Source organism: Pan troglodytes, chromosome 4 (assembly GCF_028858775.2).
Source record: "Pan troglodytes isolate AG18354 chromosome 4, NHGRI_mPanTro3-v2.0_pri, whole genome shotgun sequence".
Taxonomy (NCBI): domain Eukaryota; kingdom Metazoa; phylum Chordata; class Mammalia; order Primates; family Hominidae; genus Pan; species Pan troglodytes.
In genome coordinates, this window is record NC_072402.2 from 97,161,000 (window position 1) to 97,184,656 (window position 23,657).

Here is a 23,657-nt window from a genome sequence, read left to right on the forward strand (position 1 = left end):
GAAGAACTCTGAACAGAGCTGTTCATAGCAGTTTAAAATAATAAGAAGTTTTAAGTAACCAAACTGTCAAAAAGTTAGGAAGTTGTTATACAAAAATATAGTAACAACTGTGGAAAGAAATTTTAGGCAACGAACAAAAATCAAGACATGTTTAAATGATGACAATATAATATTAGAGGAGAAAGCAGGATAAAACTGTGTATTCAATAAAATTGGATTGTAAGTCATTACCCTTTTTTTAGTCAAAACAGTCAAATATTGCCATTTTAAATAAAAATATAAATGTATTTTAAATAATTATAATTATAGGACTTTAAAATTTCATAAGTCAAAATGGACTATATTAATATAAATTAAATTGGATAGAATGATTACAGGGAGAAAATACTAACAGGTGTTATCTTGAGGTGATATAATTTTGGTTGATTTTTATTTTTCAAATTATCTATAGAGAATGCACTGTATTTTGTAATCAGAGTATAAACTACTAGTTTCTATCCATGTTTTGGAGTTCACACTGTGAACAACTTGTAAACTTCAAAATATCTTGGCTATTAAATACTTATCCAGAATGAGTGACACAGATGTAGGAAAACATATTCTAGTGTTATTCATTGCAGTGTTTCTTTAAATATGCATGAACTGTATCATTCTACTCTCAGGGTATTTATACCATTAGAACAGTGTATACAGAACAAGTGCACTGCTTTAAGATAGGATTTGATATTATGGATTCACGAAGAGCTGTGTTCCTGCTCTACCCCATCCCATTGAGGAACTTTGTTGGCTTCACATCTATTTGGCTTACTTTTTGCTGCTGTAGGCATTTTTCATCTTCTGCATAGAAAGCACCTTTTCTCTGTTAAAGTTCAGTGCCATTCAGAAAGATAGTGGCTTAGAAGGGAGGTTGCAAAAGCAAGATAAGAGACTTTTAAAATTAATACATTAACAGACAAGTCTGAACTGAGTCATTTTCTGATATGCTTGCTGAGGAAAAAGTTCAATTGATGGAATTTTAAAAATTCATTCATTGTGCAAAAAGCTGCACTCATCATTTTCAGTTGAAATTGGCCTAAATGTTTATAGTTCTGTTTTTTATTTGATTGGGAGATGTATATAAACCCATTATATTTTCTTCATTGAAGTGTATTTTTAAACATGGTTAAGATATTTTAGCACTCTGAGAAAACTTATTTTGTAATAAATTCCTATTAAATTTTCAGGCCTTCCTGAGTGTAACAGTTTAATGACACTACACATTGTTGTAGATTGTATAGCACACATCTTGTCAGTCAGTTGTAAAAAATAATTTTATGCACTAATATGATAGATTATGTAATTTTAATATAAAATTAATAATTGTTTAATGACTGCACCATTTTTTCTGGCCTTTAAAATTAACTTTTACTTTGTATAACTAAATACATTTGTGTATATTCATATATCTGCTAATTTTAAACTTAAATTATGTCAAGTTTTCCTGTATATAGCCTGAAGACTGTGGTAGATCTTTCGAGTTAGCATAAAGTTTTTCAAAAATCTCTTTAAAAAATGCCTTATAATGTCACACTTCTCTGAATTCAGGATGATAAGATTCAAACTGATACAAAGAAAGTAAGCCCTGTTTGGATATAAAATAATTGCCTAATGTGAAATACACATGATTCAAACCAAAAAAGACTGAAGGCAAGAATTCTTTTAAAAAAAAAAATAGCTTACTTTGCTTTGAAAATCTCAATTTCTAGTCATATAGGTTTAGAATACTTGAGCAATAACTTTAAACATAGTATGAAAAATGAAAATATGTACAGAGGGTTTCATATGCTATGGGCAACTCACCACTCTCCTTAACGAGTCACTGCAAGTATTACCCCTAAGATATGTTGGGCAAGATGTCATTATTTGTCAAGTGTGTCTCCAGGAACTGCTTCTGTAGGTAAAATGTTTTATTTACAGTATTAAATCTTTATCTTTCATAATTCTCTCCAGTATCTAGATAATATTAAAAATGATTGTATGTCAAATAGTATGTATGAAAAGGAGAATAAAAAGTTAACTCATTAGATTAAGGTGGCATGATTATGGATATCTTTAAACTTAAATATTATAGTAATATATTTTAAGACATAAAAATAAACAGTCTAGCTGATTATATTATTAAACACAACTTGATAAATGAGTTGTTTAAAATGCCTAATTATGGGAATTTCTATCCTGGAAAAGAAATTATAGTAACCAGATATATTAATCATGTTCATACTTAGATTGAAGTTAAAAATAGCTTTCTCATAGAAAAAATTGAATGTCTGTGTAATATCACTAAACAAAGCATCCTTTCCATGCCAGCTGTGGGAGGTGTTACTTTTTACTTCTTTTTGGAGCCAGTATATGTAGTCTACACAAAGGCCCATCACCTAGAGGAAAATTTTTTTTTTCTCAATAAGCTACCAATTTTCTTGCTAATGCTTATTATTTTTACTTTTTTGTCAGAGTTATTGATAACTACATTTTGCTGGTAATAAGTTAATGGTCTAAATAACTATGCTAACTACAATTATATTTGAGGTGATTATATTAACTATTATTTCTTATTTTTTTACTTTATGACCCAATTGGCGATACTATAAAACTGGAAGATACTCAAGAAATTTTAAGTGCAGTTACTATATCCTATAAGTGGAGAAACTTTCTATTCAGAAATGTATAAAATAATGTCAAGTTATCAGGCAAAATAGCATCAGAATTGAGAGATATATGATGAATTATTAATTATTGTTTGATGTTTATTTCATTGCACTCTAACATCATTTTTCTTTGACTTGTAGTGGAACAGAGTAATTTTTTTCTAATCCTTTGGTTTAGCTGTTGAGAAAATTAAACTACATTTTTATTTATTTATTTATTTATTGGTGACAGGGGTCTTGCTCTGTCGCACAGGCCGGAGTGCAGTGGAGTGATCAGATTTCACTGCATCCTCCACCTCCTTGGCCAAGGGATCATCCTGTCTCAGCCTCCAGAGGAGCTGGGACTAGAGGTGCATGCAATCATGCAAGGCTAATTTTTAAAAATTTTGGGGGAGAGAGAGAGTCTCACTATGTTGCCCAGGTCGGTCTTGAACTCCTGGGCTCAAGTCATACTCCCACCTCAGTCTCCCAAGGTGCTGGGATTATACTGAGAGTCACTGCACCAGCTAAAGTACAGTTTGAATCAACTTTGTAATGATATAAAACTGTAGAATCTGTGCATCTGCATTCGAACTTTCTTTTTTATTTATTCCAAGTCTACCTATATTTACATTTGAAATGATCTTATATTTATTTTTTATGTTTCTGTACTACCTTATTTAAAATTCTTGGGACCAGATGAGTTTCAGAATTTAAATTACTTTTATGTTTATTTTAGGAAGGAATTTGGAACATATTTTAAATATTCACAACAACTCATAGTCAACTACATTCATATTTCTGCTGCAAAATGTATAAATACTCTAAGTGGAATAAATAAATACCAACATTAAATTTACATGAGTTCTAGTCAGGTTTTGTAGTCAGATCAATGACAGACTGTTTATCTTCAGAAATTTTTGATTTTAAAATTTTTATAGGGATTGTGTAGATGTGGTTGTTTTTCTGAAAAGTTTATATTTAAAGTGAGTAACTAATTTAAAAAAAAGGAGAAGTAAATGTACTAGAAGATCAGAATTTTCAAAATAATATAATGGCCAATCATTGTGCTAAAAAAATTGCCGGGGTAAAGCAAATATTTCTTTTTAATTTCCCTTTCCTAATAGACCATTATTAGTTCCAAGTAGTTAGAAGAAAAGGCTTCAAATTCAAATGCTTGCTTTCTGGGGTAAGTCAGGTAACATAAAGATGTGAAGTGGTCAGATGATTTGTTGAATTAGAGAATGGTGGAGAACTGAAACTGAAAAGAGGATGCTTGTCTAAAGACATTCAGTCTCTCCCTCTCTTTCCTCTCTTCCTTCTCTCTGTCTCTATCTCATAGTACACACACACACACACACACACACACACACACACACACACAGAGTGAGAGAGAGAGTGCCAGATGTGATGTCTAAGTCAGAAATACATATACATTGTAAGGAAATATGGAACAGAATTTATTATGAAAAGCTTTATTTCACCTTAAGTGATTTTTCACGTTTAGCTTCTTTGTTGTTGTCATTTACTTTTACTTCCCTAAACAATTTACCTAACCTATCACTGAATTATTCATTTTCTTAGTCAATCAGTCTTTCAACAAATAGTATTACATTTCCACTGTATTGAAAAAATGTAAAACTCTGGAAAAATACAAATGAATGAGGCAGTTCATACCTTAAAGATGAGCTAGCCAAGATACAATTAATAATCAGAGGTGAGAGCAAGGTGCTGCAGGAATGCAAAAGATGTGTACTCAATTTAGTCTAAGGATGTCAGAGAAGCACTTGCAGAAGTGATGAAACTATGGTTGGAAGGAGAAAAAAAGTTAATCAAACAATGAATAGGGTGAGTGTTTTCCAAGCAGAGAGAACACGAGGAAAAAATGCACTGAGTATGAAGGAAGAGGTGTATTTGAGTAACTGAGGGGAATTCCTTATAAAAACAGCCTGGGGGTAAAAAAAATATATCTCTAGTTTCAAACAATCAGGGCAAAATACAGCTACCTCAATTGTTCAGAATGTTTGAATCTTTGTCACTTCCACATTTTATCCGTCCCCCAGCAGTGACAAAATTCAATACAATTTGAATGTAAATGATACTATTTATGTGTCTGCTCTAGTTATTTTCATTTGTTAAAACATTCTTTGAAATCCCTACACTCTGAGACCACAAATAAACAAACAAAACCTCCTCTGATTATATTTGATAAATGCATGCCAAGGAGAAACAAAAGAAATGCAATAATATATAAAAAGGGAAAACTATAGCAAGAAAAAAAGTGGCTAGTTTTTTCTTAAACATAATTTCAGAGTAACTTTACTTCATATTTAAAAGAGAAAATGCAATTTTTATTACAATTGGGATCCAGTGTTATTTTATCATATCAATGTTTTAATTTTAATATAAACCTCATTGCACTTTAAAACACCAAAATAAAAGTCTAAGATATGCTTTAAAATGTTCATTTTATTGCTATTTGAAGCTGCTGCACAGTAGCAAAATGAAAGAAATTGAATTAAACGAAATTATATATTGCCCTCATTTATTAAAAAATCCCTACAAATGGGGGAAAAATATCTGTTTCAATTGCACCCAAAGTTATGATATGAAAACTATAACAGAGCAACAATATCTTGGAAAATTCATCAGGAGAAACTTCACACTGACCTGGGTAAGACTGCTAATTTAATTTTATCGTTTCAAGTGAAAGTGACTTGAAACCAAGGGAGACTAATTTGAACAGTAAGCTTGATAGCAAATGCCTCAGTACATTATGCAGATAATAACAGCTCCCATGTGGATAATAGAAGTTAGCAAGAGTACTGAAAATTACACTTTTTTTCTTGCCATAGTGAAAATGAACAGATATTGAATCTTATCTCCTTATCCACATACTAAAATAGAAATTGCTTTCCAGGTTTTACTAATTTTACTGACAGGATATTATGTGAAGGATTTTTTCTCTTATGCATTTATTTTGATTTAATTTAAAAGTACACCCAGAAGCAATATTTGAAAGTTATAAAAAATCAGAAAAGGAAAATTCTAGTCATGTACACATCTATGATTTCATATGGCTTTATCAGCAGCATTCATTATGATATCCAAAAATAAAATCTGAAGATTTCTCTTCCAAATGAGTCTATATTAAGCAAAAGATGTTCTGCTGCCTCTTTGAGAAACCGGATGTATCTGAAATTAATGTGAACGGCTAAACCACACACACAAACCTTACACTGTCAAATACCGTAAATGCCATTATGAATAAGTTTGAGATGTTTAATATTTGCATATGAGTTTAAATTAGTTGAGTAAATTATACTTCAAATAAAAGTAAGACTTTCATGTCTCCAATATAGAGTTTTAAAAGAAATCAGCCACTGGGAGAGATTATATAGCTACACACTATGGGAGCCTGAAAGGCAGTTCAATAGCACAGACCTTCTAAGAGCACTTCAGTAAAATGAACACGAGACTCACTCAAGTCTTCTGACTCTGAGTCAGTTTGTTCAAATCAGTCTCTTAATGATGTCTGATGTACTCTTAGGAGAGTTATCATTATGTTTATTTTTTATATCTCTAAGTTTATAAGATTTTGTGCTCTTTTTCTCCTTTTAGTGAATATTTAGTAAATATACTTACTATGGCATAATAGTCAACTGAACCCTTCCCACTGAATGTGATGATAAAGTCTAAAGCTTTTTGAAAGGAGAGAGGGTGATACACATTAGTTCTTTTAATATAAATGTTAAAACTGAAAATTTGTGCTCATTCCCAAGTTGGAACAAGACAGTTTTCTTTTTGAGACAAAGTCTTGCTCTGTCACTCAGGCTGGAGTGCAGTGGTGCCATCTCGGCTCACTGCAGCCTCCACCTCCCAGGGGTAAGTGATTCTCCTGCCTCAGCCTCCCGAGTAGCTGGGATTACTGGCACTCACCACAACACCGGGTAATTTTTGTATTTTTAGTAGAGATGGGGTTTTGCCATGTTGGCCAGGCTGGTCTTGAACTCCTGACCTCAGGTGATCCGCCTACCTCAGCCTCCCAAAGTGTTGGGATTATAGGCGTGAGCCACTGCGCCCAGCCTCTGAGCTCTGTTTTCTATCTTTCTAATTACCTCCTTCATATCCTTTTGGTAAATGACGAATCATATATACAGTCAGCAGCAGAGATCCTGATACTTCAGTGAATGGTAGCACTGAAAGCCTCATTTTGTAATTTTGCTTTTTAATTTGTCATCTTTCTTCTTAGTTAGGAGAACAGTCAAGTTTGCAATTTATTCTGTTCTTCCTTGATAGAAAGGAATTTATCTCATATTTGTCAGACTGCATGTTTGTTTTCCATAAGATTTTACAATTTTTAGTTCTCCTTTCTTTTAAACACATATTTAGTAGAGTTTGTATTTTGTGTCAGGTTCAGTGCTGGGCACAGACAAGGTCTCTGTCCATATGGTGCTAATACTCTTGAGGGAAGGATAGGTACAGAATAGAGGAACCACAGATGAAGTTGTAATTTTATATTGTGTTGTAGTGAGATGAACACTGGTGGGGTTAGCCTTATTAGGAGGAGAAATAACTTTTAAATTGTAACAGGAGGGAAGAAGGATAGCATAATGAATGTAGAGGCAAGTGAGTTTCTAGGTGGTGGTAGCAGAAGCCACTTCTAGATTTTTAAAACTACTGTTCATTTATTTTTGTTTTTGATTGTTTTTTAAGACATTATTGTTCGGGCATAAAAAATGACTTTGTTTTCACTTGTATATTTTCCTTGACATCTTTAGAGTTCACGTCTAATTTTAACATAAGTATTATTATTTATGTATGATTCCCTTATATTATGAAATCGGTATTTGCAAGTGCTAATTGAAATGAATATGTTATTTTGTCAGTATCTGACTTATTTAATTATATTAATTACATTTCAAGTCTATTTATTAGGAGAACTGATTTATAGAAACTTCCTTTATGTAAAACGTTGACTCTGGCCAGGCGCCGTGGCTCACACTTCTAATCCCAGCTTTGCGAGTCTGAGGCAGGCAAATCATCCGAGATCAGGAGTTTGAGACCAGCCTGGTCAACAAGTGAAACCCCTTCTCTACTAAAAAATACAAAAATTAGCTGGGCGTGGTGCTACGTGCCTGTCATCCCAGCTACTTAGGAGGCTGAGGCAGGAGAATCGCTTGATCCCAGCAGGCAGAAGTTGCAGTGAGCCGAGATTGCACCACTGCACTCCAGCCTGGATGACAGAGTGAGACTCTGTCTCAAAAAAAACAAAACAAAAAAAACCTTTGATTCTTTTACTGTGTCCAATGTATGGTAATCGCATTAAATATTCCTACTGCAGTTCTTTTCTTCTTAGAGGGCAGTAGATCTAGGCACTTTCTGCTTCGAGAGAAAGCTACATATATCTTAGGAACAAGGAGTTACACATTGGATATTGACGTGTGAATTGGACCTAGGAAAGTTCACAGGGAAAGCAATTGTTTTTTTTGTTTTTTGTTTTTTTTTTTTTTGAGACAGGGTTTCGCCTTGTTGCCCAGTTGGAGTGCAGAGCCACCATCTCAGCTCATTGCAACCTCTGCCTCCCGAGTTCAAGCAATTCTCCTGCCTCAGCCTCTCAAATAGCTGGGATTACAGGCATGCGCCACCATGCCTGGCTAATTTTGTATTTGTAGTAGAGATGGGGTTTCTCCATGTTGGTCAGGCTGATCTCGAACTCCCAACCTCAGGTGATCCGCCCGCCTTAGCCTCCCAAAGCGCTGGGATTACAGGCATGAGCTAGGGTGCCTGGCCTGCAAATTTTTTTTTTTTTTAAGACAGAGTCTCGCTCTGTCACCCAGGGTGGAATGCAGTGGCACGATCTTGGCTCACTGCAACCTCCGCCTCCCAAGTTCAAGCGATTTTTGTGCCTCAGCACTACAGGTGCATGCCTCCACGCTCAGTTAATTTTTGTATTTTTAGTAAAGATGGGGTTTCTCCATGTTGGCCGGGCTGGTCTCAAACTCCTGACCTCAAGTGATCTCCCTGCCTTGGCCTCCCAAAGTGCTGGGATTACAGGCATGAGCCACCGTGCCCAGCCGAAAGCAAATATTTTATGGAGCCAATATAAGTACTATTATTATGTGATTAGTCACTTAAAAATTCAGCTTTAAAAATAATTGTTTAAGGTGGATATACTGAGCCATTTGACCATAAGGGACAGATAATTCTGCTTTGTTCTACTTTGTTAAATAGATTTCTTAAAGCTCCCTTGGTGTTACTCATTTTGGTAATTTCAGATTCATATGGTTTTCATTCAGTTATGATTAAACTATCTTAAAAGTTTTCCTTAGATTGTATATTGAAAATGCTGAATTATTGTAATTATTTGTAAGATTTTTACTTGTACACTAAAGCAACTTAGTTTATCTTACGGAATTGCAGTGATAGCTATTCTGAGTACATAGTTGATGATTTGGGACAAAATTGTCCAATAGATTTAAAGTATTTTTCTTTATTGCAAAAGAATTAATATAGTAACAAAGTCTAATAATATAGAAGGCACCATCCATTCCCGCTTTTCAGAAGTAACAATAGTTGGTGGTTTGTGCTTCCAAGGCCTATAACATAGGGGGTGGGATTAAAGAACAGAAATGGGGGTTATAATTGACCATATGTCATTTTGCTCCAGTCATTTTATTTTATTTTTTTAAAACCAGGTGTCTGCTTTGGGTCTGGATCCCTCAGGTGCCCGTTTGGTGACAGGAGGATATGACTCTGATGTTAAGTTTTGGGATTTTGCTGGAATGGATGCTTCTTTTAAGGCATTTCAATCCCTTCAGCCCTGTGAGTGGTATGCATTCACTTACTTAATATCTTCATATTTGACTTAATATCTTCACATTGGAAGACAGTGCTATTGGCTTTGGAATCCCATCTACAATGATTTGTATCAAAATACATTATGTTTATATGACTGTATACTGCCTTCATAATTTAAATGAAGTAAAATGAGCCTTACATTTCTTTTGTTTCATAAACTTATATTTTAGGCTGGGCGCGGTGGCTCACACTTGTAATTCCAGAACTTTAGAAAGCCGAGGCAGGCGGATCACCTGAGGCCTGGAGTTTGAGACCGGAATGGACAACATGGCAAAAGCCCGTCTCTACTAAAATTACAAAAATTAGCTGGGCGTGGTGGCGCATGACTGTAATCCAGCTACTCGGGAGGCTGAGGCAGGAGAATTGCTTTAGCCTGAGAGGTGGAGGTTGCAGTGAGCTGAGACTGTGCCACTGCACTCCAGCCCAGCAACAGAGAGAGACTCCGTCTCAAAAAAAATTGCAAAAGGCTGGGCACAGTGGCTCATGCCTGTAATCCTAGCACTTTGGGAGGCCAAGGTGGGCGGATCACCTGAGGTCAGGAGTTCAAGACCAGCCTGTCTAACATGGTGAAACTCCATCTCTACTAAAAATATAAAAACAAGCCAGGCATGGTGGCTCATGCCTGTAATCCCAGCTACTTCGGAGGCTGAGGCAGGAGAATCGCTTGAACCCGGGAGGTGGAGGCTGCAGTGAGCCAAGATTGCGCCACTGCACTCCATCCTGGGCGACAGAGCAAGACTCCATCTCAAAACAAAAAAATTAAAAAAACAAAAAAATAGTTTGTTTTAAAACATTCCAATTAATCCCAAGAAATGAGAAATTAACATATGGTAAGCCATTAACCAGGTACCAGTCCATTTTGTACTGTCTAGGTATGGTCGGCTAGCATTATGTTAGAAAGGGCCTTCCATGTTGCTACAATGAGCCAGCCTTTCTCTTTTTTTTTTTTTTTTTGAGACAGGCTCTGGCTCTGTTGCCCAGGCTGGAGTGCAGTGGCGAGATCTTGGCTCACTGCAACCTCTGCTTCCTGGGCTCAAGACATCCTCCCACCTCAGCCTCTCAAATAGCTGGGACTATATGGGTGTGCACCACCATGCCTGGATAATTTTTGTATTTTTTTGGTAGAGATGGGGTTTCACCATGTATTCCAGGGTGGTCTCAAACTCCTGATCTCAAGTAATCCACCTGCCTCGTCTTCCCAAAGTGCTGGGATTACACGCATGAGCCACCGCGCCTGGCCCATAAGCCACTCTCTTTTCTGCTTTTGACCATATCTGATCTTTTGGCATATTGCTTTCTTATGGTATCATTTAACTCAGCGGTCCCCAATCTTTTTTGAACCAGTGCCTGGTTTTGTGGAAGACAATTTTTCCATGGACTAGGGGTAGCATGGAGGTCGGGGTGGTGGGATGGTTTCCGGATGAAACTGTTCTATCTCAGATCATCAGGCATTAGATTCTAATATGGATTGTGCAACCTAGAGATCCCTCGCATGTGCATTTCACAATAGGGTTCGTACTCCTACGAGAATTGAATGCCATTGTTGATCTGACAGGAGCCGGAGCTCAGGTGATAATGCTTGCTCACCCTCCCAACACCTGCTGTGCACCTGGTTCCTAACAGGCCATAGACTGATACCAGTCCATGGCCTGGGCTTTGGGGACTCCTGACTTAACTTGTTTCTTTATCTCCTCTCCAATATTTCCTGTGGAATATCAAAGGCTTTATCAGAATTATATTGTATCACTTCAGATGGCATGTATTGTCTAGTTGTTTCACTGTTAGTGACTAGAAATTAAGGTAAATCCCTGGATTAAGGTAGTGACGTCTGATTCCTTCATTGTAAAGTTACTATTTTATACTTGAGATAGGCAAGAACTTCGTAGAGAGATAGTTTGGTACTATGTAACTATCCAGATACTCATCATTCTTTCACTTAATGAGCTTAGTGTCCATTGATGATTTCTTCCTGAATCGGTTATGTCACCGAGGGCTACAAATTGGTGATTTTCCTATTCTGTTATTTCATCTGCCTTTATTTCCTGGCATCTTCTTAAAGAAAAACTTTTCCATCGATGTTCATTGGGGATATTGGTCTAAAATTCTCTTTTTTTGTTGTGTCTCTGCCAAAATCCTCAATAAAATACTGGCAAACCGAATGCAGCAGCACATCAAAAAGTTTATCCACCATGATCAAGTGGGGTTCATCCCTGGGATGCAAGGCCGGCTCAACATACACAAATCAGTAAATGTAATCCAGCATATAAACAGAACCAAAGACAAAAACCACTTGATTATCTCAGTAGATGCAGAAAAGGCCTTTGACAAAATTCAACAGCCCTTCATGCTAAAAACTCTCAATAAATTAGGTATTGATGGGACATATCTCAAAATAATAAGAGCTATTTATGAGAAACCCACAGCCAATATCATACTGAATGGGCAATAACTGGAAGCATTCCCTTTGAAAACTGGCACAAGACAGGGATGCCCTCTCTCACCACTCCTATTCAACATAGTGTTGGAAGTTCTGGCCAGGGCAATCAGGCAGGAGAAAGAAATAGAGGGTATTCAATTAGAAAAAGAGGAATTCAAATTGTCCCTGTTTGCAGATGACATGATTGTATGTTTAGAAAACCCCATTGTCTCAGCCCCAAAACTCTTTAAGCTGATAAGCAACTTCAGCAAAGTCTCAGGATACAAAATCAATGTGCAAAAATCACAAGCATTCTTATACACCAATAACAGACAAACAGAGAGCCAAATCATGAGTGAACTCCCATTCACAGTTGCTACAAAGAGAATAAAATACCTAGGAATGCAACTTACAAGGGATGTGAAGGACCTCTTCAAGGAAAACTACAAACCACTGCTCAACGAAATGAAAAAGGACACAAAGAAATGGAAGGACATTCCATGCTCATGGATAGGAAGAATCAATATCATGAAAATGGCCATACTGCCCAAGGTAATTTATAGATTCAATGCCATCCCCAACAAGCTACCAATGACTTTCTTCACAGAATTGGAAAAAACTGCTTTAAAGTTCATATGGAACCAAAAAAGAGCCCACATCACCAAGACGATCCTAAGCCAAAAGAACAAAGCTGGAGGCATCATGCTACCTGACTTCAAACAATACTACAAGGCTACGGTAACCAAAACAGTATGGTACTGGTACCAAAACAGAGATATAGACCAATGGAACAGAACAGAGGCCTCAGAAATAATACCACACATCTACAACCATCTGATCTTTGACAAACCTGACAAAAACAAGAAATGGGGAAAGGATTCCCTATTTAATAAATGATGCTGGGAAAACTGGCTAGCCATATGTAGAAAGCTGAAACCAGATCCTTTTCTCATACCTTATACAAAAATTAATTCAAGAAGGATCAAAGATTTAAATGTTAGACCTAAAACCATAAAAACCCTAGAAGAAAACCTAAGCAATACCATTCAGGACATAGGCACGGGCGAGGACTTCATGTCTAAAACACCAAAAGCAATGGCAACAAAAGCCAAAATTGACAAATGGGATCTAATTAAACTCAAGAGCTTCTGCACAGCAAAAGAAACTATCATCAGAGTGAACAGGCAACCTACAGAATGGGAGGAAATTTTTGCAACCTACCCATCTGACAAAGGGCTAATATCCAAAACCTACAAAGAACTCAAACAAATTTACAAGAAAAAAAACCCCATGAAAAAGTGGGTGAAGGATATGAACAGACGCTTCTCAAAAGAAGACATTTGTGCAGCCAACAGACACATGAAAAAATGCTCATCATCACTGGCCATCAGAGAAATGCAAATCAAAACCACAATGAGATACCATCTCACACCAGTTAGAATGAAGATCATTAAAAAGTCAGGAAACAACAAGTGCTGGAGAGGATGTGGAGAAATAGGAACACTTTTACACTGTTGATGGGACTGTAAACTAGTTCAACCATTGTGGAAGTCAGTGTGGCGATTCTTCAAGGATCTAGAACTAGAAATACCATTTGATCCAGCCATCCCATTACTGGTTATATACCCAAAGGATTATAAATCATGCTGCTATAAAGACACATGCACACGTATGTTTATTGTGGCACTATTTGCAATAGCAAAGACTTGGAACCAACCCAAATGTCCATCAATGATAGACTGGATTAAGAAAATGTGGCACATATACAGCATGGAATACTATGCAGCCATAAAAAACGATGAGTTCACGTCGTTTGTAGGGACATGGATGAAGCTGAAAACCATCATTCTCAGCAAACTATCGCAATGACAGAAAACCAAACACCGCATGTTCTCACTCATAGGTGGGAATTGAACAATGAGAACACATGGTCACAGGAAGTGGAACATGACACACCGGGGCCTGTCGTGGGATGCGGGGAGGAGGGAGGGTTAGCATTAGGAGATATACCTAATGTAAATGATGAGTTAATGGGTGCAGCACACCAACATGGCACATGTATACATATGTAACAAACCTGCATGTTGTGCACATGTACCCTAGAACTTAAAGTATAATTAAAAAAGAAAAAAAGAAAAACTTTTCCTCATTAACTGATGTTATTTGGTTACCCTGAAATATAGTTACTACTGAAGAGGCAGGATAAAAGCTTAGTTATCTTTCTTTAATTGCCCATTTTTAGCTTAAGGGCTGGTGGTGATAAATGAGTTGTTTCTGTTATTGGTGATGGTTTCTTTTTCTTTTTTGAGTATCAGTCTTTACGATTTTTAAATTTTCATGTTTCAGTCAATTGCAGTCATTATTCTTTTTGATGTTTAAATTGTCCTAGATTTGTCTATTAGGAGTCCTTGATTGCTGTATAATTTTGACATGACCTTATTAGTCTTGAAAACTTTCTTGGTTTCTGGCACAATATGATGTAGGCTTCCTGTTACATTCCTTTCCAAGTCCTGGACTCAGTACTTTGCCGAGTAGCCCGTCTTTCTTTTTGTGGGAATGGTATTTAGAGACCAAATCTGGTTGCTAGGCATGCTCATTGATATTGGGATGTCATTGCTTTTGACCTTTTGATGGAAAGAGGTAGAAAATATAGATGCATATGTATTCATGCATATATGTGTCTATGTTTAAATTACAAGGTCACTTTGATATTTCTATTTCAATTTCAAAATATTTAGTAAACTTTTAAATTTCAGAATATTTTTAAACTTATAGATAAGCTACAAAGATAGTACAGAGTTTATGCATACACTTCACCCAGTTTTTCTTATGATTAACATCCTATGGTCCGTTTGTGACAATTAAGAAACTAACATTAGTCAGTTACTATTAATTAATCTCCAAACTTTATTTGGATTTCACTGTTTTTTTTTCACTAATGATTCCTCCAAGATACCACATTACCTTTGGTCCTTGTATTTGTTTTGTCCCTGACAGTTTCTCAGTCTTTCATTGTTTTTCATGGCCATGACAGTTTTGAGGGGTATTGGTCAGGTATTTTGTAGAATGTCTCTCAATTTGCTTTTGTCTGATGCTTTTCTCATGGTTAGATTGAGATTATGAGTCCTTGGGAAGAATATCACAGAGGTGAAGTGGCTTTCTTATTACATCATATCGGGGTACTTCTATCGTGTTTTTTTAGGTTCTTCATGGTAAAGTTACTTTTTCCTTTCCTTTCCATATGCCATTCTTTGGCTGCAAGCCACTGAGTACTGCTGAAACTAGAGGCAGTGGAAAAATTCGGCTCCACTTCCTGGAGTGAGTGGTATTTAAATAAACTTTTTGGTTTTCTTGTATATTTATTTTGTTGCTCAGCTTGTTTCAATTGTGGTGATTGGGAGCTCTTTTAGTTTGGTCTTTTGTCCCTTTGACATGCCTCCTTTCTTTCGTTTTTGGAAATACTTCCTTAATTTTTGATACTACAGGATGCTCCAGGCCGGGCGCAGTGGTTCACGCCTGTAATCCCAGCACTTTGGGAGGCCAAGGCGGGCAGATCACCTGAGGTCAGGAGTTCAACACCAGCCTGGCCAACATGATGAAACCCCGTCTGTACTAAAAATACAAAAATTAGCCGGGCATGTTGGTGGGTGCCTGTAATCCTGGTTACTTCAGAGGCTGAGGCAAGAGAATCGCTTGAACCCGGAAGGTGGAGGTTGCGGTGAGCTGAGATCGCGCCATTGCACTCCAGCCTGGGCAGCGAGTGAAATTCTGTCTCAAAAATAAATAAATAAACAAATAAATAAAATCAAATGCTCCAGGCTATAGATGCTTGTATTTTCCCTGCCCCAGTTCTAGAATCAGTTCTTTTCCCCAGGAAAAGTATATTAGCAAATAAGATCTAGGTTCTTTATTATTATTATTTTTACTATAGTTCTAAGTTCTGGGATACATGTGCAGAATGTGCAGGTTTGTTACATAGGTTTACACGTGCCATGGTGGTTTGCTGTACCCATTAACGCATCATCTACATAGCTATTTCTCCTAATGCTGTCCCTCCCATAGCCCCCCACCCCTGACAGGCCCTGGTGTGTGATATTCCCCTCCTCGTGTCCATGTGTTCTCATTGTTCAACTCCCACTTATGAGTGAGAACATGTGGTGTTTGGTTTTCTGTTCTTGTGTTAGTTTGCTGAGAATGATGGTTTCCAGCTTCATCCATGTCCCTGCAAAGGATATGAACTCATCCTTTTTTATGGATGCATAGTATTCCATGGTTTATATGTGCCACATTTTCTTTATCCAGTCTATCATTGATGGGCATTTGGGTTGGTTCCAAGTCTTTGCTATTGTGAACAGTGCTGCAATAAACATATGTGTGCATGTGTCTTTATAGTAGAATGATTTATAATCCTTTCGGTATATACCCAGTAATGGGATTGCTGGGTCGAATGGTATTTCTGGCTCTAGAAGATCTAGGTTCTTAATATGCTCATTGCTCCTGGGATGTCACTGCTCTTAGGCTGACTCAGCTGACAAAGCTAGGAAATACATGCATATATATTATACTAACCTACGTATATAGCATATAGCATTTTGTATTTCTGTACATCCACGTTAACCTGAACACCAGTTCATACTGATGTTCTAATTCTAATCCAGTACTATGTTGATTTATTCTAACCTTCCTGCTTTTCCGTATCATCACTTTCCAATGGTGAGAAACCTAGCTTCCACTATCCATTTACTTACTTATTCAGCCTCAGTATACATGTAAAGCAATTTAAGAATTGTTCATTGTAACTGTGTTCCAATTTAAATTTAGCATTACAGAATTTTTCTTAATGTCTTTTAATTTGATATTCAAATTAAAAGATAAAAGTCATTTATAAGAAAACACTTATTGGTCAAGGGGTTGGCAAAGTTTTTTTATAAAGGGCCAGGTAGCATTTTAGGCTTTACAGGTCACAAATGGTCTTTGTTAAATTTATCTGTATGTGTATATATTTATGTGTGTGTGTGTGTGTCTGTGTCTCTGTGTGTGTTTGTGTGAGTGTATACATTTTCTTTTTCTTTTTGTTTTTTTTTTTGAGATGGAGTTTCGCTCTTGTTGCCCAGGCTGGAGTGCAATGGCGCGATCTCGGCTCACGGCAACCTCTACCTCCTTGGTTGAAGCGATTCTCCTGCCTCAGCCTCCTGAGTAGCTGGGATTACAGGCATGTGCCACCACGCCTGGCTAATTTTGTATTTTTAATAGAGTCGGGGTGTCTCCATGTTGGTCAGGCTGGTCTCGAACTCCCCACCTCAGGTGATCTGCCCGTCTTGGCCTCCCAAAGTACTGGGATTACAGATGTGAGCCATTGCCCCTGGCCTACTTTTTTCAAGAAAAGACAGTAAAATCTGACTTGATGCCTTTGATTTGGTTAAGAAAGAAAATAAAATCGTTTTCTCGCTGTACTTTCTGTTTGATTGAGTATTCCAAGGGTCATCACCTGATGATTCCAGTAGTTTAAGAGTGCTGTCCAATATAACTTTCAGTGGTAGTGGAGATACTATGTATCTGTATCATCCAGTATGGTAGTCACTCATCACATGGGGTTACTGAATACTTGAAATGTGTTTAGTAATTCTAAGGAACTGAAATTTCTTAAAATCGAATTTTAATTAAAATGTGAATAACTACATGTGGCTAGGTAGCTGCTGTATTGGATAGTGCATATCTTGAGCCTCCCTTTAAGTGGCCAAATCCAGTACACACAGACTACCACGGTAGATAACAAGGTACCTCTAGACATAAAAATATGTGACTTAAGTTCAAAAACAGGAATACTACCACCAAAAACTCACTAAAGTTTAATGCAGATTTTTAAATGAAGAAAAAGTGAGGCCGGGTGCGGTGGCTCACGGCTGTAATCCCCGCACTTTGGGAGGCCGAGGCAGGCGGATCACGAGGTAAAGAGATTAAGACCATTCTGGCCAACATGGTGAAACCCCATCTCTACTAAAAATACAGTAATTAGCTGGGTGTGGTGACACCTGCCTATTGTCCCAGCTACTAGGGAGGTTGAGGCAGGAGAATTGCTTGAACCTGCAAGGCAGAGGTTGCAGTGAGCTCAGATGGTGCCACTACACTCCAGCCTGGCAACAGAGTGAGACTCCATCTCAACAACAACAACAACAAGAACAACAAAAAAGACAAAAGAAAAAAAGTGAAACATATGTATTTTTATATTTATTTTCCCCTTCAATTTCATTCTCTTAATTTTGTTGGATCATTGTTCTAGTTTCTGATTGTAACACCCAATGTGTATGTTAATGATCACTGCTTGTGTTTTGCCAATTGCAAATTTGATGAATGTACAGTAAATTCTCATTCAGCTGATACCTGTGGAATATGGGAGGGTCAAACTCTCATATGCCATTAGAAGCCTTTCTTTATTTTGACACTGATTTTTTTTTTTTTTTTTGAGATGGAGTCTGTCTCATGTTGCCCAGGCTGGAGTGCAATGGCATGATCTCGGCTCACTGCAACCTCCACCTTCCGGGTTCAAGTGATTCTCCTGTCTCAGCCTCCTGAGGAACTGGGATTACAGGTGCATGCCACCATGCCCGGCTAATTTTTGTATTTTTAGTATAGACGTGTTTTCACCATGTTGGCCAGGCTGGTCTTGAACTCTTGACCTCAGGTGATCTGCCTGCCTTGGCCTCCCAAAGTGCTGGGATTACAGGCGTGAGCCACCATGCCCCCGCCCGACATTGGTCTGTTAACCTTTTAAATTACGTTTTTCACCCAAGTGAGAATCCACACATGCCTATAACTGAGCTAAATTTCCCCACATCTTTTTGTCACTGATCTGTATTATTCCTATATTATCCACAAAGATAACTTGAGGGAGTTTGTTGACTGTCTTGAAGATGTGGAAACATAGTATGATGTTTTCAAACCGTCTCCTCACCTGGAATAGCAAACATCAGAATTTGTTTGAGATCCAACAGGCAGCATCATGGTGAGTAAGTGGATATCAAAGAGGCAGTCACACTCAAAGAACGCCCCCGTAGCTATTCAGGAAGGGAGACAGAAGTCCAAGTCTAGGAGTGAAGCTGAGGTAAATAAAGTATTCTGGATTTTGGGCATCTCTGACTAATTTCTCCAGAAGAGCTCTTTGGTGTTGTAGTATTCTTAGCTTGTTTCTCACTCACCTAGCACACTTTAAAAAGACTGACATTAGGTGTTTTTTTCTTGTCTACCAGTATAAAAATTGAATTTTAAAAAAAGCTTTTCTTTTGTTGTTAAGCACAGTTTATTATTTGATATACATTATTTACCTGAATATATTTTTCCTTCTTGCCGAGACCAGCTCTGTCAGGGAGACCCTAACCCAGTGGTGCTAGAGGAATTAAAGATGCACACACAGAAATATAGAGGTATGAAGTGGGAAATCAGGGGTCTCACAGCCTTCAGAGCTGAGAGCCCCGAACAGAGATTTACCCACATATTTATTAACAGCAAGCCAGTCATTAGCATTGTTTCTGTAGATATTCGATTAACTAAAAGTATCCCTTATGGGAAACGAAGGGATGGGCCGAAATAAAGGGATGGGTTGGGCTTGTTATCTGCAGCAGGAGCATGTCCTTAAGGCACAGATCGCTGATGCTATTGTTTGTGGTTTAATAATGCCTTTAAGCAGTTTTCCGCCCTGGGCGGGCCTGGTGTTCCTTGCCCTCATTCGGGTAAACCCACAACCTTCCAGCATGGGCATTATGGCCATCAGGAACATGTCACAGTGCTGCAGAGATTTGTTTATGGCCAGTTTTGGGGCCAGTTTATGGCCAGATTTTGGGGGGCCTGTTCCCAACACCTTCTCTTTGACATTTTCATGGTAAAATTATGTAAACTGTCTGTAATAGCCTTTTACTTAATTTCCTGGTTTTTGCTTCCCTCTGTAACTGTCATCAAGTTACATAATTTTAAAATTTTATCTTATTAAGATCCAGTGACCTTCTTTTGAGTCATGTCTCAGCTCAGATGTCAGCTCCTCAAAGAGACCTTTCCTCACCATACTGTCAAAAGTAGCTCCTCTCCCACCTCTCCACTACCACCCACTCTACCCATTACCCTGATTTATTTCTTTTGTAGCACTTATAACAATCAGAAATGATGTGTTTTTCACATTTGTTTACTTCTATTCCAGCACCTAAAACAGTGTTTGGGATATACTTGGAACTTATTATTCATTAAATAAGTCATACAATAATAGTGTTTCATATTTTTTTTCAGTAGTTTTCTGTTGAGAAATAGAGCAGAAGGCTATTTTCAGCAAGGTGTATCCACCTTTTGGAAAAGAAAGGAAGCATAAGGATTTCTTTTTCTGGAAGATCTGAAATTCTTGGCTTAAACCCTATCAGTTCAGGTCAAGTAAGGAACAGTTTTTGAAATCACTGGCTCTGCACTGTAAGTGACACCTTGAGCTACAGGCTTAAGGCTGATATGTTTAGCTCTTTTTTAAAAAATAAAAATATGTATTCTGAAGATAATTGAATAGTGAGTTTTAGTGCATCTTATGATTTCCATTCATTTTATATTAAAAGTGATTGCCACTGAGAAATTTCCATCTATTCACATGGTATTTGTAGTTCTTGCTATGTATGAACAGTTACTTGATTAAAGAGTTTCAGAGTTCAAATAAATAAAAAAAGAAAAAAACAGATACCTACTGTTTTGCATTTCTGAGTCGATCCTAGATTCTGAAATTTAAAAATTTCTGTTACTGGAAATCAGAATGGATGAGTCAATGCTGTAGTCATTGAGTGTTATACACTGTCTTCTCTGCTAATTTAGCTGAGCTTGTGCCATAACTATCAGTTTTAGTGGAATGAGGGGGAGATTACTGTCCTAGATTTTCACTGAAGTATTTTTCCTCCTCTTTCTTTTTTATAGCATATTAGTTGATGTAAAATTTAATTCTACAACTAAGTATAACTATAGACTTAATGTGCATAATGGAATGTGAGCATGGATTCTGACTCATGAAAATCTGAATTTGAATTATGTCTTGGCTTGTTCATTTGCTATATGGCTTTAGGCATGTCATTTAATCACTTTGACCCTTAGTTTCCTTGCCTGTAAAATAGAATTAATACTACCAGCTTTTTGGTGTTCTGATTGATGATTAAATGAAATAATGTATATATTATAAAGTGCATGGTACAGTGCCTGGCACCTAGTAAAGCATTCGGTAGATAATAACTCACCTAGTATTTATTTAATATGAAGGAATCTCAGTGCACAGATTCTTAAGTTGATATCTCTCATGTCTTTCAAGTATTACTTCCCATTTCTGAGTTTTTAGTATTGTAACATTGGTTTTTACCTCTGAAAAATCAGACTACTGTTGAAGACTGTCACCTGTCCTGATTTCTTTCTTTCTTTCTTTCTTTTTTTTTTTTGTGATAGAGTCTAGCTCTGTTGCCCAGGCTGGAGTGCAGTAGCACGATCTTGGTTCGCTGCAACCTCTGCCTCCCAGGTTCAAGCGATTCTCCTGCCTAAGCCTGCTGAGGAGCTGGGATTAAGGCACGCCACCATGCCCGGCTAATTTTTGTATTTTTAGTAGAGACGGGGTTTCACCATGTTGGCCAGGCTGGTCTTGAACTGACCTCAGGTGATCCTCCTGCCTTGGCCTCCCAAAGTGTTGAGATTACAGGTGTGAGCCATCGCACCTGACCCTGATTTGTTTTCTGGGAATATAGGCTATTTAGCTTTGGCTCTCTGTTATCTGTTCTCCATTTCCCTTTTTCTCTCTCTGGTCCAGTTCTCTTTATCCTTTTTTTTTTTTTTTTTTGCCACAATTTGTGAAAACTTCTTAAGCCAATTCACTTTACTAATTTTCTACTCTTTTAATGAACTTTTTAAAAGTCACATTTATTCAGGTATAATTTACATTTAGTAAAATTTATTCTTTTTACTTGTACAGTTCTATGAATTTTGAGAAATGCATACAGTCATAGTCATACACTATGATTATCCTCCAAAGTTCCCTTTAGCCCCTTTGCAGTCAGTCCCTCCTTCTGACCCCCGGGTAACCACTGATCTGATTTTGCCTCTATCAGTAGTTTTGTTCCCTTTTATAGCTGTGTAGTACTCTTTTGTATGACTATATTACATACAGTTTGTTTATCTCTTTACCAGTTGATAGACATTTGGCTTATTTCCAGTTTTTAGGTATAAGGAATAAAGCTTCTATAAATACTCCGTACTGTAGAGGTCATTTTTATAGACAGGTGTTTTTATTTCCCTGGGTCAATACCTAAGTGTGAATTGCTTTGTCAGATGATATGTGAGTATTAACTTTATAGGAAACTGCCCGACTTTTTAAAAATGCCGTATCAGTTTGCTTTCTTAGCGGCAATGTGTAAGAGTTGTAGTTACTTCATATCCTTACCTACGCTTGGTATTGTCAATATGTTAAATTTTAGCCATTCAGTTGGGTATGTAGTGATATGTTATTGGGTTTTAATTTGAATTTCCCTGATGATTAGTGATATTGAGCTTATATGTCTTCTTTGATGAAGCAACTGTTCAAAAACTTTTGCCCATTTTAAAAACTGGGTTCTTTTCTTGGATTGGTTGATAAAGTTCTTTATAAGATATGTGTGTCACAGATATTCCAGTCTGTTGCTTAGATAGAAAGAGTTCCATAAATATTTTTTAAAAAGAAAAAGTAGTTTCCAAAAAAATTCCACTTTTGTAATATATAATTTATGTATATGTGTTTTTTAGTTACTAGGGAAAGTTTGAGAGGTTATGTCCTAGAAATGGAAGTGTATTATGTGGGGGTATTGGAGAACTTTCATTTTATATTTTTATATGACATAACAAAACAGCATGAATTACTTTTACAATTTAAAAAGATATTTTACACTTCAGAAAACAAAGGACATCAAAAACAAAATTAAAAGACAAATTATAAACAAAACATTGTAACACAGATGGAAAGCAATGGGCTACTATCCATAATACAGTTTCTGTAAATAAAGAAAGGGATATTTGAAAACTAAAACTAGCCAAAGGAAATGAATTAATAGGTAACAGCAGAAGAAATACAAATAGTCAATAAACAAAGATATTCAGCTTCATTAATAAAGAAGGAAAAATTAAAGTGCCAGTGAGGTACTATGTATTACCTGTAAGATTGGCAAAAGTGAAGAGAACATATACTATCCAATGTGAGAAGGCTAAGGTGGGGGTGTAAATGACCAGACTTTTTTTTCCGCATAACAATCTGATGATGTCTTTCTTTTTTTTTTTTGAGACAGAATCTTGCTCTGTCGCCTCGGCTGGAGTGCGGTGGCACAATCTTGGCTCACTACAACCTCCACCTCCTGGGTTCAAGCAATTCTCATGCCTCAACCTCCCAAGTAGCTGGGAATTCAGGCATGCACCACCATGCCTGGCTAATATTTGGATTTTTAGTAGAGATAGGGTTTCACCATGTTGGCCAGGCTGGTCTCCAACTCCTGACCTCAAGTGATCCACCCGCCTTGGCCTCCCAAAGTGCTGGGATTACAGGTGTGAGCCACCGCACCCAGCCAGTATATCTTATTCTTATGTAAACTGTAAACTATGATGGCAAGATTTGGAGAAACAAATACTATCAGGCATGGTGGGAGTGTAAATTGGCACTGTCTCATAGATGGCAATTTGGCATTCTCTTCCAAATTACA

At 37.1% G+C, this 23,657-nt stretch overlaps 1 pseudogene; it reads left to right on the forward strand.

The window, feature by feature from the left end:
* Positions 1-9,338: 9,338 nt before the first annotated feature.
* Positions 9,339-23,657, forward strand: part of LOC129143999 (beta-glucuronidase-like) — a 42,640-nt pseudogene continuing 28,321 nt past the window's right edge.